The sequence below is a fragment of the Phyllobates terribilis genome, unplaced genomic scaffold (assembly GCF_046119375.1).
Source record: "Phyllobates terribilis strain yellow unplaced genomic scaffold, ASM4611937v1 Scaffold_223__1_contigs__length_3252167, whole genome shotgun sequence".
Classification (NCBI taxonomy): Eukaryota; Metazoa; Chordata; class Amphibia; order Anura; family Dendrobatidae; genus Phyllobates; species Phyllobates terribilis.
Window position 1 is genome coordinate 2,657,377 of NW_027362983.1, and position 14,914 is coordinate 2,672,290.

The 14,914-nt window shown below is 43.0% G+C and overlaps 5 non-coding genes across 5 annotated transcripts; all 5 read right to left on the minus strand.

The window, feature by feature from the left end:
• Positions 1–732: 732 nt before the first annotated feature.
• Positions 733–931, minus strand: LOC141214966 (U2 spliceosomal RNA). Its single transcript, XR_012284144.1, has one exon. It is a non-coding gene; the product is annotated as a U2 spliceosomal RNA (small nuclear RNA).
• A 2,117-nt stretch (positions 932–3,048) lies between these two features.
• On the minus strand, positions 3,049–3,239 carry LOC141214543 (U2 spliceosomal RNA). Its single transcript, XR_012283746.1, has one exon. It is a non-coding gene; the product is annotated as a U2 spliceosomal RNA (small nuclear RNA).
• A 1,115-nt stretch (positions 3,240–4,354) lies between these two features.
• LOC141214544 (U2 spliceosomal RNA) lies at positions 4,355–4,545 on the minus strand. Its single transcript, XR_012283747.1, has one exon. It is a non-coding gene; the product is annotated as a U2 spliceosomal RNA (small nuclear RNA).
• Positions 4,546–5,660: 1,115 nt separating this feature from the next.
• Positions 5,661–5,842, minus strand: LOC141214981 (U2 spliceosomal RNA). Its single transcript, XR_012284152.1, has one exon. It is a non-coding gene; the product is annotated as a U2 spliceosomal RNA (small nuclear RNA).
• A 2,953-nt stretch (positions 5,843–8,795) lies between these two features.
• On the minus strand, positions 8,796–8,981 carry LOC141214944 (U2 spliceosomal RNA). Its single transcript, XR_012284129.1, has one exon. It is a non-coding gene; the product is annotated as a U2 spliceosomal RNA (small nuclear RNA).
• Between the last annotated feature and the right edge of the window lie 5,933 nt (positions 8,982–14,914).

The following is a 14,914-nucleotide window of genomic DNA, read 5'->3' on the forward strand; positions in this document are numbered from 1 at the left end:
GGTATATAAAGGCTCAGAGCCTATTATGACACGCGCAGCCAGCGTTCCATTGCCACATTCCATCTACTGCAGGCAGGATACCTGGCTGGCTGAATGTCGCTGAGAAGCTCATAGAGACCGCCATAAGCAACAGTTTAACAGAATGCCACAGACTAATCAACCAAACATTTTGGATTGGGTTCTCTTTTATAGTCTGCAGGCATTAAATGAAAGAAGTCAGTGTTCCAGCAGAAGGAGACAACGTTTCAGAAAAGGCATTGTAGCAAACCAAAAAAGAAATTTTAAGCGCAGCAGAGTAACCAGCGCACATACCTGTTAGCTCAGGTGAGTTTAAAAGGCTACTGTTGATAACAAGGGCATTTGCTAAATAGATGGTGTGTGTGCAACAATATACTGAAAGGTCAATTATATTGTGCAGCTTATCTCACCACCTGTAGTTATTTAGGTGAAAGCTCCAAAATGCTTGCCTAATATGTCTGTTTATCCAAAAGGAAGTAAAAAGGGAGAGCTAGAAAGATAGCATTGCATCACATTACATGGCAATGCAATGCACAGTTGCTGAAGTTGAACCAAAATGAGCTTGTAATCTGGCTTCTGCAACTTTGAACATGAAAAATCCAATGAGGAGAAGAAAAGCAAAGCCAAAGAGTCCATCCCAAAATCTGACAAACAAGCAAAATGAACAAAAAACATTGAATTCAATTCTTTCTGATTTTAGAAACTGCATTAAAGAAGGGGTGCACCGGTCCTGGAGATACTGCAATACCAGGTCAATGCGTGGAGTGGACAGAGCAAGCTCTTTTTCCATCTCCCTGTTCTAAAAATCCATTTAATATATGGTCCCCAGATAGGGGACGTATCAGATATTAAACTGATAAGAACAGATTTTTTTTTTTTTTTTTTTTTTTTTTTCCAAACACTCAGAAATTAAGTTTTATAATCTTAAATCATATATCACTAAACTCAAGATTTTAGTTCCATCATCGTGTTTAGATATTATATTTATATTTTTTCATTTGAATTAATATATATAAAGTTAAACATAACAATTCCTTTACAGTTTCAACAGTTTCCAAACAAATCACAACTGACATTACTTCACCCGGTTTCCCAAACTAAATATCCCCTTTTTCCCTTTTACTTTCCTCCCAACAAAACCCCTTAACTTCTTTTCTTCCTCCTCATGCTCTAACCGCATTATTCAAATTTTCTTCTCCTGTTGTTAACACCAAAAAACGTCTCTTTCCGTTCCAAATACCAACTTTGTTCCTGTATAATTTCTGAAACTTTACCATCTTACATTTAGATTCCAAAAAAAACATTATCTCCTCTATTTCCACAAACGGATTGTCCATGTAAATTATCACACTCTTCGGTTTCCCCATGAATGATGCACTTACTCCAATTTTCCCAGAATCCTCTTCACTCCAGCATTTGAAAAAATGAATGCACTTTTCCTCAGAAACTAGAGTCACATCACAAACTTTACCTTGCTTTATTTCTTGCATACAGTAGATATCCTTCTCCAAAACTTCATGTTTCCTCAAAATTTCCAGAATCCATTTTTCTTCCAAAAAAGTTTCTTCCGTCTCCCGTTTCACAAAAAAAGTAAGCATCTCTTCTTTTTCCAAAACTCCATCTCAACAATCCGTTTTCCTTCCGTTTTTCCTTTTAATCCTCCAAATGTTGCCACCACAGCTATGTGTGGCGACAGTTGCCCCCCACAGCTATGTGTGGTGACAAGGTGATCGCCTCTCGTTGCCCAGGGACTAATCCGACTCCCTAATAGCAGCAGGGGGGTTTAGCTCCACCGATGAGTGTAGCGATCCCCCCAGGCCAAGGAGCCGGGTACCCCAAGCACCTCCCAGTCAAGACCAAGGCAGCAACCGCTAGATCACTGCACTTGATCTTAGCCAAAAGGCCGAGAAGCGATAACCAGAATTGGTTTCAAACTACGGAGCCACCCAAGGATCCTGAAAAGTTCATTTGTGGAGATGAGCTCCTGGACTCCCGTTAAGAAGACATGTTGTCAACCTCTAGATCCCTTACATGCCTGCACTTTTCGGCTTGCTGCTGCTGCAATCCACGCGTTTTAGATCTGCATAACTCCACCTCTTTAAACACAGCACCTTCACCCCCTGCTGTTCCCACCCGCCTCAACACCGTTGGAAGGGAGGAGAACCAATTAAGGCGGGGGGTGGGGTGGAACGAGCAGCTGTCTACCCTTAGCAGGAGGGCTCCTGATTACATACCTCTCCTGCTGCTGCTGCTGCTGGCTGTCCAGCAGCAGACTGAAGGTGGCTGCTGCTGTGCACAGGTATATAAAGGCTCAGAGCCTATTATGACACGCGCAGCCAGCGTTCCATTGCCACATTCCATCTACTGCAGGCAGGATACCTGGCTGGCTGAATGTCGCTGAGAAGCTCACAGAGACCGCCATAAGCAACAGTTTAACAGAATGCCACAGACTAATCAACCAAACTTTTTGGGTTGGGTTCTCTTTTATAGTCTGCAGGCATTAAATGAAAGAAGTCAGTGTTCCAGCAGAAGGAGACAACGTTTCAGAAAAGGCATTGTAGCAAACCAAAAAAGAAATTTTAAGCGCAGCAGAGTAACCAGCGCACATACCTGTTAGCTCAGGTGAGTTTAAAAGGCTGCTGTTGATAACAAGGGCATTTGCTAAATAGATGGTGTGTGTGCAACAATATACTGAAAGGTCAATTATATTGTGCAGCTTATCTCACCACCTGTAGTTATTTAGGTGAAAGCTCCAAAATGCTTGCCTAATATGTCTGTTTATCCAAAAGGAAGTAAAAAGGGAGAGCTAGAAAGATAGCATTGCATCACATTACATGGCAATGCAATGCACAGTTGCTGAAGTTGAACCAAAATGAGCTTGTAATCTGGCTTCTGCAACTTTGAACATGAAAAATCCAATGAGGAGAAGAAAAGCAAAGCCAAAGAGTCCATCCCAAAATCCGACAAACAAGCAAAATGAACAAAAAACATTGAATTCAATTCTTTCTGATTTTAGAAACTGCATTAAAGAAGGGGTGCACCGGTCCTGGAGATACTGCAATACCAGGTCAATGCGTGGAGTGGACAGAGCAAGCTCTTTTTCCATCTCCCTGTTCTAAAAATCCATTTAATATATGGTCCCCAGATAGGGGACGTATCAGATATTAAACTGATAAGAACAGATACTACACTTGATCTTAGCCAAAAGGCCGAGAAGCGATAACCAGAATTGGTTTCAAACTACGGAGCCACCCAAGGATCCTGAAAAGTCCATTTGTGGAGATGAGCTCCTGGACTCCCGTTAAGAAGACATGTTGTCAACCTCTAGATCCCTTACATGCCTGCACTTTTCGGCTTGCTGCTGCTGCAATCCACGCGTTTTAGATCTGCATAACTCCACCTCTTTAAACACAGCACCTTCACCCCCTGCTGTTCCCACCCGCCTCAACACCGTTGGAAGGGAGGAGAACCAATTAAGGCGGGGGGTGGGGTGGAACAAGCAGCTGTCTACCCTTAGCAGGAGGGCTCCTGATTACATACCTCTCCTGCTGCTGCTGCTGCTGGCTGTCCAGCAGCAGACTGAAGGTGGCTGCTGCTGTGCACAGGTATATAAAGGCTCAGAGCCTATTATGACACGCGCAGCCAGCGTTCCATTGCCACATTCCATCTACTGCAGGCAGGATACCTGGCTGGCTGAATGTCGCTGAGAAGCTCACAGAGACCGCCATAAGCAACAGTTTAACAGAATGCCACAGACTAATCAACCAAACTTTTTGGGTTGGGTTCTCTTTTATAGTCTGCAGGCATTAAATGAAAGAAGTCAGTGTTCCAGCAGAAGGAGACAACGTTTCAGAAAAGGCATTGTAGCAAACCAAAAAAGAAATTTTAAGCGCAGCAGAGTAACCAGCGCACATACCTGTTAGCTCAGGTGAGTTTAAAAGGCTGCTGTTGATAACAAGGGCATTTGCTAAATAGATGGTGTGTGTGCAACAATATACTGAAAGGTCAATTATATTGTGCAGCTTATCTCACCACCTGTAGTTATTTAGGTGAAAGCTCCAAAATGCTTGCCTAATATGTCTGTTTATCCAAAAGGAAGTAAAAAGGGAGAGCTAGAAAGATAGCATTGCATCACATTACATGGCAATGCAATGCACAGTTGCTGAAGTTGAACCAAAATGAGCTTGTAATCTGGCTTCTGCAACTTTGAACATGAAAAATCCAATGAGGAGAAGAAAAGCAAAGCCAAAGAGTCCATCCCAAAATCCGACAAACAAGCAAAATGAACAAAAAACATTGAATTCAATTCTTTCTGATTTTAGAAACTGCATTAAAGAAGGGGTGCACCGGTCCTGGAGATACTGCAATACCAGGTCAATGCGTGGAGTGGACAGAGCAAGCTCTTTTTCCATCTCCCTGTTCTAAAAATCCATTTAATATATGGTCCCCAGATAGGGGACGTATCAGATATTAAACTGATAAGAACAGATACTACACTTGATCTTAGCCAAAAGGCCGAGAAGCGATAACCAGAATTGGTTTCAAACTACGGAGCCACCCAAGGATCCTGAAAAGTCCATTTGTGGAGATGAGCTCCTGGACTCCCGTTAAGAAGACATGTTGTCAACCTCTAGATCCCTTACATGCCTGCACTTTTCGGCTTGCTGCTGCTGCAATCCACGCGTTTTAGATCTGCATAACTCCACCTCTTTAAACACAGCACCTTCACCCCCTGCTGTTCCCACCCGCCTCAACACCGTTGGAAGGGAGGAGAACCAATTAAGGCGGGGGGTGGGGTGGAACGAGCAGCTGTCTACCCTTAGCAGGAGGGCTCCTGATTACATACCTCTCCTGCTGCTGCTGCTGCTGGCTGTCCAGCAGCAGACTGAAGGTGGCTGCTGCTGTGCACAGGTATATAAAGGCTCAGAGCCTATTATGACACGCGCAGCCAGCGTTCCATTGCCACATTCCATCTACTGCAGGCAGGATACCTGGCTGGCTGAATGTCGCTGAGAAGCTCACAGAGACCGCCATAAGCAACAGTTTAACAGAATGCCACAGACTAATCAACCAAACTTTTTGGGTTGGGTTCTCTTTTATAGTCTGCAGGCATTAAATGAAAGAAGTCAGTGTTCCAGCAGAAGGAGACAACGTTTCAGAAAAGGCATTGTAGCAAACCAAAAAAGAAATTTTAAGCGCAGCAGAGTAACCAGCGCACATACCTGTTAGCTCAGGTGAGTTTAAAAGGCTGCTGTTGATAACAAGGGCATTTGCTAAATAGATGGTGTGTGTGCAACAATATACTGAAAGGTCAATTATATTGTGCAGCTTATCTCACCACCTGTAGTTATTTAGGTGAAAGCTCCAAAATGCTTGCCTAATATGTCTGTTTATCCAAAAGGAAGTAAAAAGGGAGAGCTAGAAAGATAGCATTGCATCACATTACATGGCAATGCAATGCACAGTTGCTGAAGTTGAACCAAAATGAGCTTGTAATCTGGCTTCTGCAACTTTGAACATGAAAAATCCAATGAGGAGAAGAAAAGCAAAGCCAAAGAGTCCATCCCCAAATCCGACAAACAAGCAAAATGAACAAAAAACATTGAATTCAATTCTTTCTGATTTTAGAAACTGCATTAAAGAAGGGGTGCACCGGTCCTGGAGATACTGCAATACCAGGTCAATGCGTGGAGTGGACAGAGCAAGCTCTTTTTCCATCTCCCTGTTCTAAAAATCCATTTAATATATGGTCTCCAGATAGGGGACGTATCAGATATTAAACTGATAAGAACAGATTTTTTTTTTTTTTTTTTTCCACTCAGATTACAAGTCCCATATTTACCATTTCATGCTTTGCAATGATTTCCAAATGGTATTAGGTTGTTATCCATCATTGTGGGTCATATATCCATTTTTACAATCTTATTTTATATATATACGTTTATATTATCACAATACAGTTATTCCATATTCTTTACATCACAACATTACAATCTTTACCATTACGATTTAAGGCAACATTCCTCTCTTCAGGCCATATGCTGCCAAGGCATTCAAAAGCCTTCCATCCAGAAACCGACCATCCCAAGCTTCTTCTACCTCTTTAGCCAACGACTGAGGTATTCTGTAAGTTGAAAAAAAACGATGCATATCGCTATAAATGTTATTCCACACTTTGCGCCTTAGACTAGCCTGACTCCCCCCTTCACAACTCTTTAGCATTTTCAACACTTCTTGTCTCTCCTCCATCTCCCTCATATTTTTTTCTGAAACATCCTTTGCTTTACTAGAGTCCTTCCCAGATGACAAAACTCCTTCAATTTCTTCTCTGGCTTCACATGCGACATCCTCTCTTTCTTCTTCACTAGTTTCTTCACCCTCCTCGTCCTCTTCCATATTACTTACAGCACCTTCCTTTTCATCCTGACTGGAGGACTCACTTTCCTCCTGATCTTCTGACTCCCTATCCACCTCCACTTCTTCTTCCAAGCTAGTATTTTCAATCTCAACGTCTGTGATATCACTCTCAGTATCTTCTTCCATATGATCACCTTCTTTTCTTATATCTCTTATTTGTTCCTCCTTCTTTTGAGATATGTTCTCTTCCGTTTCATCATGGGGGGCAGCTTCAGACTCTTCTTCTTTTCCATCTTCCTTGTCAACTGACTTCTCCTCCCTTTTATTGACAGGACAGCAATCATATAAATGACCACTGCCACCACATAGATTACATTTCTTACTTTTTTCACAATTCTCTGCCTTATGTCCCACTTCTTCACACTTGGCACACCACTGTAATGTACAGGAATCCTTTTCATGGCCATACTGTTTACAACGCCTACAAAACTTCGGCATACCTGTAAAGAACATATCTCCATTAACTGTCCCGATTTTGAATCTACTTGGTGGGAGTACCACAACACCATCCGAACTTTCCTTGAACTTGACCAGGAACCTCCACCTCGTGGTCCAAAAACCATATCGGTTAAACATTTTGCCAGCAGAACTCACTTTCTCACAGTACCGGGATAAAAAGGTCATGATCTCTTCTTCCAATATGAAAGGACTATACATCCTTATTACTATTAGCCTTTCCTTCCTAGGAAAATGCGACACAAAAAAAACACCTTCAAGTATCGAATCTTCCTTCACTAGATCCATTCTCTTCCAAAAGTCAGAAAAGATATCTTCTGAACAAAAAATAACATCATATATCCCTCTCTTCGGGAACTCCAACATAGACAAAACTTGTTCCATTTGAACTTCCAATAGTCCAAACAAAATCTTCTCTACCAAAAAAAACAAGCCAGACTTCTTCTTCTCTGGATCCAAAAAAATAAACCGCACTGCATTCTTCAATCTTGCAAAAACTGGGACCTCTTCACAGGTCAGCATATTTGGGCTTCTCCCGTCCATATCTTCACACCAAACGTGGCAAAAATCCTCCTCGCCTACTTAAAAAAAGCAGGCAGGCTGATCGCCCCTCGTTGCCCCGGGACTAATCCGGCTCCCCAAAAGCAGCAAGGGGGTGAAGCCGCATTGCTACATGCAGCAATCCCCCGAGGCCAAGGAGCCGGGTACCCAAGGCACCTCTCAGCCAAGACCAAGGCAGCAACCGGTAGATCACTGCACTTGATCTTAGCCAAAAGGCCGAGAAGCGATAACCAGAATTGGTTTCAAACTACGGAGCCACCCAAGGATCCTGAAAAGTCCATTTGTGGAGATGAGCTCCTGGACTCCCCTTAAGAAGACATGTTGTCAACCTCTAGATCCCTTACATGCCTGCACTTTTCGGCTTGCTGCTGCTGCAATCCACGCGTTTTAGATCTGCATAACTCCACCTCTTTAAACACAGCACCTTCACCCCCTGCTGTTCCCACCCGCCTCAACACCGTTGGAAGGGAGGAGAACCAATTAAGGCGGGGGGTGGGGTGGAACGAGCAGCTGTCTACCCTTAGCAGGAGGGCTCCTGATTACATACCTCTCCTGCTGCTGCTGCTGCTGGCTGTCCAGCAGCAGACTGAAGGTGGCTGCTGCTGTGCACAGGTATATAAAGGCTCAGAGCCTATTATGACACGCGCAGCCAGCGTTCCATTGCCACATTCCATCTACTGCAGGCAGGATACCTGGCTGGCTGAATGTCGCTGAGAAGCTCACAGAGACCGCCATAAGCAACAGTTTAACAGAATGCCACAGACTAATCAACCAAACTTTTTGGGTTGGGTTCTCTTTTATAGTCTGCAGGCATTAAATGAAAGAAGTCAGTGTTCCAGCAGAAGGAGACAACGTTTCAGAAAAGGCATTGTAGCAAACCAAAAAAGAAATTTTAAGCGCAGCAGAGCAACCAGCGCACATACCTGCTAGCTCAGGTGAGTTTAAAAGGCTGCTGTTGATAACAAGGGCATTTGCTAAATAGATGGTGTGTGTGCAACAATATACTGAAAGGTCAATTATATTGTGCAGCTTATCTCACCACCTGTAGTTATTTAGGTGAAAGCTCCAAAATGCTTGCCTAATATGTCTGTTTATCCAAAAGGAAGTAAAAAGGGAGAGCTAGAAAGATAGCATTGCATCACATTACATGGCAATGCAATGCACAGTTGCTGAAGTTGAACCAAAATGAGCTTGTAATCTGGCTTCTGCAACTTTGAACATGAAAAATCCAATGAGGAGAAGAAAAGCAAAGCCAAAGAGTCCATCCCAAAATCCGACAAACAAGCAAAATGAACAAAAAACATTGAATTCAATTCTTTCTGATTTTAGAAACTGCATTAAAGAAGGGGTGCACCGGTCCTGGAGATACTGCAATACCAGGTCAATGCGTGGAGTGGACAGAGCAAGCTCTTTTTCCATCTCCCTGTTCTAAAAATCCATTTAATATATGGTCCCCAGATAGGGGACGTATCAGATATTAAACTGATAAGAACAGATTTTTTTTTTTTTTTTTTTTTTTTAAAAACCACTCAGGTTTAGATATAAGCAAACAGTTAACCAGACTTCGTCATAAGTTATACTGCCACTTCATAAGCATCATTGTGGTTTCTTTATTAAAGTATTATTCAACAAAAATACAAACAAGTAATCCTATGCCAGAGACATTTCCAGAAAAAATATCAACGGTATTTAACCATATCCTGCCACTTAAGGTATTTCCACACACCTTCAGAATCTGTTTCACCACCACCACCTTCTCTTGTATCCCACAAATAGATTACATATAGTCTTGCTAAGATCAACCTAATACAATCATTTACTGTTAAATTTACTCTTTTAAACACACACAAATTTCTCACATCCCACAAGCTCTCCTGCACACACACCATAATAAACCACATCATCCTTTCTAGGCCACGACGACTAGCACCAAAACCAAACATAGCCACTCTCCAATCAATAAACTTCACACCAGCAACCCCTTTACACAGTCCACCCACACCTTTCCACACATCATACGCAAAATTACAATCCCACATAAGGTGCCTCACCGTCTCATTCGCTCCACAACCATCCCTTGGACATACTGCAGATCTTATGAGATCTCTTTTCTTCTGAAAATCCCTCACTGGCAAAATATTATGAAGGCCCATCCATACTGTATCTCGCTGTCTATTCGACACACCTTGAATGCTTAACTTCTTCCATACCCGCGCAACTTCCATAGAACACAATCCCACCACATTACTCTCACACTCATTCACACACATCTTCCCCATCACCTTCTTAACCAACATAAAGTCTTTCATTGCAACTGCTAACAAATCATTCTTCCTCACAAACTTCTCAATCAAACCATACCACTCAGGACACTTAAAAGCAACAGGCACATTCTTATCACGCTTCACCCAATTCAGACCATACAGCATCCATCCAGCCAAATACTTACACATAAATGCCCCTTTATTATTCTTCCCAATCAAAATGACCGTAGTCTTAATAAAATGCAATGTTAGAAACACTTCAATATTCGGAAACTTTAGTCCCCCATACAAATATTGCTTAAACAAAATCTCTCTCTTAAGTCTTTCCATCCTACTGCCCCAAAAAAACACAAAAATTAGTTTCTCCACTTTTTTAATTTTCCTATAGGGCACTGGAAAAATACAAGAAACATAAAGCAAAATAGGGAGAATAACAGCCTTAATTATAAGAACCTTCCCTACCAAAGACAAAGAACGTAACTTCCAAAAATTCATCTTCCGCACAATCCGCTCACCACATTCATCCCAACTCTCATAACCTTTCAAATCATCATTAAAAAAAACTCCCAACACTTTAATTGCACCATCCACACCAGCCACACCATCCATCTTAATCCTATTGTCACCAAAACATTTAAACATGCATTTGTTCCAATTCACACGAAACGCTGACGCGCCACAAAAAAAATTCAACAACAATTTTACTCTCTCCATAGAGGCCACACTCTCACTCACCACTACTACATCATCCATATATCCTAAGACTTTCACAGTCATTCCACCACTCCCTGGCACTAACAAACCACGCACCACTTTCTCTTTCCGAATCATACACAGCAGTGGCTCAATCACACACACAAATAATACCGGTGACATGGGACAACCTTGCCTCACACCAGACCTAATACACACTTTCTCACTCAAAAACCCATTCACCAGAAATTCACTCATCACCTCCCCATACAATCCTCTCACGGCACGCACAAATTTCTCCGGAAAACCCATTCTACGCAAAACCTCAAATAGAAACACATGAGACACGCGATCAAACGCCTTTTCAAAGTCAACAGCCATCACCATACACTTCTGCTTTCTTACTTTACAATCCCACAACACATCTCTTAAAAGACACAGATTATCCGTCATACATCTACCAGGCACTGCACACACTTGATCTTTACCAATCACATCAGCTACAACCACACGCATCCGACACGCCAAAATTTTACTGAATACCTTGTAATCGGCGTTCAGAAGCGTAATTGGCCTCCAATTACTCAAACACCTTTTATCCCCTTTCTTATGGATTAAGACCACCACTCCCTCCTTCATTGAACCCGCAAGCATCCCATTCTCCCACATAAACTGACACACTTCCACTAAATCCATACCCATCACTTCCCACATCATAACATATAGCTCCACAGGCAAACCATCCTTCCCAGGCGTCACATTTTTCCTTGCACCAAACACCGCTTTCTTAACTTCCTCCTCAATCACTGCCTCACATAGACCAGAACATCCATCCTTATCCACCTTACAATCCAAAGTCTTAAGCACTTCTTCTTTCAAACTCTCATCCACCCACTTCCTGCCAAACAACTCAGCATAAAACGTGACCACTTCCTTCATTACATCCTCCCCACTCACACAAACACCATCCACATCAAAAATCTCCTCCATACCCTCCTTCTTACCATTTATTTTTTTAAAGAAATATCTTGAACACTTTTCATCTTTATCAAGATGGACCACCTTTGACCTAAAAATTATTTCCCTTCCCTTCCTCTCCAAAGTCCTCTTCAAATCCTCTCTCGCACTTCTTAACAAATCATCCACATCCACACCACACATCCTCATTTTCTCCAGCCATTCCACCCTCATCATTAAATCTTTATATTGACTCCTAACCATGGCAGCCTTTTTATAGCCCCATCGACGAAAAAACTTTTGCACTTCATACTTCATCCAATCCCACCACACCAACACACTTTCAAACTTACTCTTTTGAGATTTACACCAACTATATTTTTTCTTAAAATCATTCACAATTCTCTCATCCTCAAGCAAACTCACATTCAATTTCCACACACCTCTCCCATGCACCCGCCTTAAATCCCCTCTAAACTCACCTTTCAGGCACACATGGTCCGAAAAAGGAACTGAAAATTGAGAAAAACCATCACATATTATATTTTTAGAAAAAAACATCCTATCAATCCTAGATGTTATCCCACCCCTGTCAGCTTTATAGGTTGGTGGTGGTGGCTTCCCCAAATAAACCTCAGCAGCATCAAAAAAGAAAAAATCAGAAATAATGTTTGCCAATTTTTTTCCTGAGGCATCAACTTTCCCCTCAGTTACACAGTTAAAATCACCTGTTACTATCACAGGGATCCTACCAGGTAATTCTAAACATAATTTATCTAATAAACTTAACCTGTCTTCTTTTTTTGTAGGACCATAAATATTTATAATTTTAACTTTCCACCCCCTCCCACACACAACTGCAGAGATGCAACGACCCACCTCTATTACCTTATAATATTCAAAAACAAAATTTCTATTATTTAATACTATCCCAACTCCATCATTTTTATTCCCACTAGAGCCAGACCAGATATGCTGGCCATATGGCCAATCAGCGTCTTCCAGGGGTTCTTCTATACCACACTCCTGTAGACACATAATATCAAAAGAATGGTTATGTAAGAAGTCCAGAATCACAGATCTTCTAACTCTAGACTTTAAAAGTCTTACATTAAGGGACGCAATGTCCCAATTTGGTTTAGAGACCATTCTTTGGCTCAAAAACCAGAAACACCAGTCTCAGCAAAAAAACATGCCTTCCTTATCCTTTGTCATCCGGCGAACTCCCACTTAGCTGAAAGATAGTGGACTCCAAATTCTCCTCCAGGTAAGCCGTTGACGCAGGAGAAAGAGAAACCACTGGGTAATCCCGCTCACTCACCGGACTTGCCACGCATTGGCTACTTGATGGTTCAGACAACCGGGCCCTTTTATTCTTAGCGCGGTCCGGTTCCTCAGAAGACCTCACCCCAGTCTCAGTGAAGTCTCCTTGACCTCCAGCTCCCTCTTCATCCATACTTTCACTGCTCCAACTGAGAGCCTGGTCCCCTGGGATTTCCAAGGCTCCCTCACGTTTTTCACAAAAGGAGTCAATGAAACCCCCCTGATAGGAAGAAATATCCATCTCAGCTGCCAGAACCTCTTCCACTCTCCCGGGCTCCACCAGTAGGTCAGCAGACGCCCTCACTGGAGCAGTCTCCACACGCTGTTCCACTACCTTCACCCTGGAAGAAACTGCGGCCTCAGGTGCCACACTCTTAGGCCTCGGAGAGTTCGAGACCACCTCAGAGTATGCCCTTGCCTTGCCCTCGTTCGCACGACGAGTACAATCCTTAAAGGCATGCCCCTCCATACCACAAGCATTGCAAACAATTGGATTGGTACAGTCCTTAGCAACATGCCCACTTTGGTTGCACTTGGAGCAAACAGGCACAGCAGTACAAACCTCTTGTAAGTGTCCGTACTTCTTACATTTCCTGCAAAAAACTGGGGCCTCAGGAAAGAAGAGAATACCCCTATCTCTCCCGATAGAGAAACTTTGGGGAGGGTAATGAACACCTCCAGGCTCCGAAGAACTTTCCCCAAATCTGACAAAATATCTGTATTTGCCAGTCCATAAGTTCTCCTCGTTCATGATTTTGTGACTGTTGCTCACAAAGTCACAATGCCTCTTAAGAAAAGTCGCAATGTCATGTTCGTGCACAAAGGGATTATACATAAATATGACTAGGGGAACATCACCTTTGGAGTACAAGACTGTAAAAGTCAAACCATGCAAGGTTGGATTCTTCTCCTGCTCCCTCAACTTCTTATACAGGTTCCGGCAAGCCGCCATAGATTGTAGCACCAAGACATACCGTCCTTCTTTCCGGGATTCCTGCAGGCAGACGATGTTTTCTCTTGTCACTTCCAGGATTTTGAAGATCACCTCGTGCACCATATACGACAGATTGAAACGCTCTCTGACAGCAGCATCAACTTCAATGCGGAATGCATTGCGAACCCGATTGTCATCGGTCCCAGCATAGCGTATCTTCACGCCCATTATGATCACTCTCTCGTTCCTCCTCGTTCTCCCCCTAAAGCAGCAACCGGCTTAAGCCATCAAGATGGCGATGCCGGAAGGCCAAGGGAAAACACTCAAGGACCCCAGACAAGACACTTGGTCTTAGCCAAAAGGCCGAGAAGCGATAACCAGAATTGGTTTCAAACTACGGAGCCACCCAAGGATCCTGAAAAGTCCATTTGTGGAGATGAGCTCCTGGACTACCGTTAAGAAGACATGTTGTCAACCTCTAGATCCCTTACATGCCTGCACTTTTCGGCTTGCTGCTGCTGCAATCCACGCGTTTTAGATCTGCATAACTCCACCTCTTTAAACACAGCACCTTCACCCCCTGCTGTTCCCACCCGCCTCAACACCGTTGGAAGGGAGGAGAACCAATTAAGGCGGGGGGTGGGGTGGAACGAGCAGCTGTCTACCCTTAGCAGGAGGGCTCCTGATTACATACCTCTCCTGCTGCTGCTGCTGCTGGCTGTCCAGCAGCAGACTGAAGGTGGCTGCTGCTGTGCACAGGTATATAAAGGCTCAGAGCCTATTATGACACGCGCAGCCAGCGTTCCATTGCCACATTCCATCTACTGCAGGCAGGATACCTGGCTGGCTGAATGTCGCTGAGAAGCTCACAGAGACCGCCATAAGCAACAGTTTAACAGAATGCCACAGACTAATCAACCAAACTTTTTGGGTTGGGTTCTCTTTTATAGTCTGCAGGCATTAAATGAAAGAAGTCAGTGTTCCAGCAGAAGGAGACAACGTTTCAGAAAAGGCATTGTAGCAAACCAAAAAAGAAATTTTAAGCGCAGCAGAGTAACCAGCGCACATACCTGTTAGCTCAGGTGAGTTTAAAAGGCTGCTGTTGATAACAAGGGCATTTGCTAAATAGATGGTGTGTGTGCAACAATATACTGAAAGGTCAATTATATTGTGCAGCTTATCTCACCACCTGTAGTTATTTAGGTGAAAGCTCCAAAATGCTTGCCTAATATGTCTGTTTATCCAAAAGGAAGTAAAAAGGGAGAGCTAGAAAGATAGCATTGCATCACAT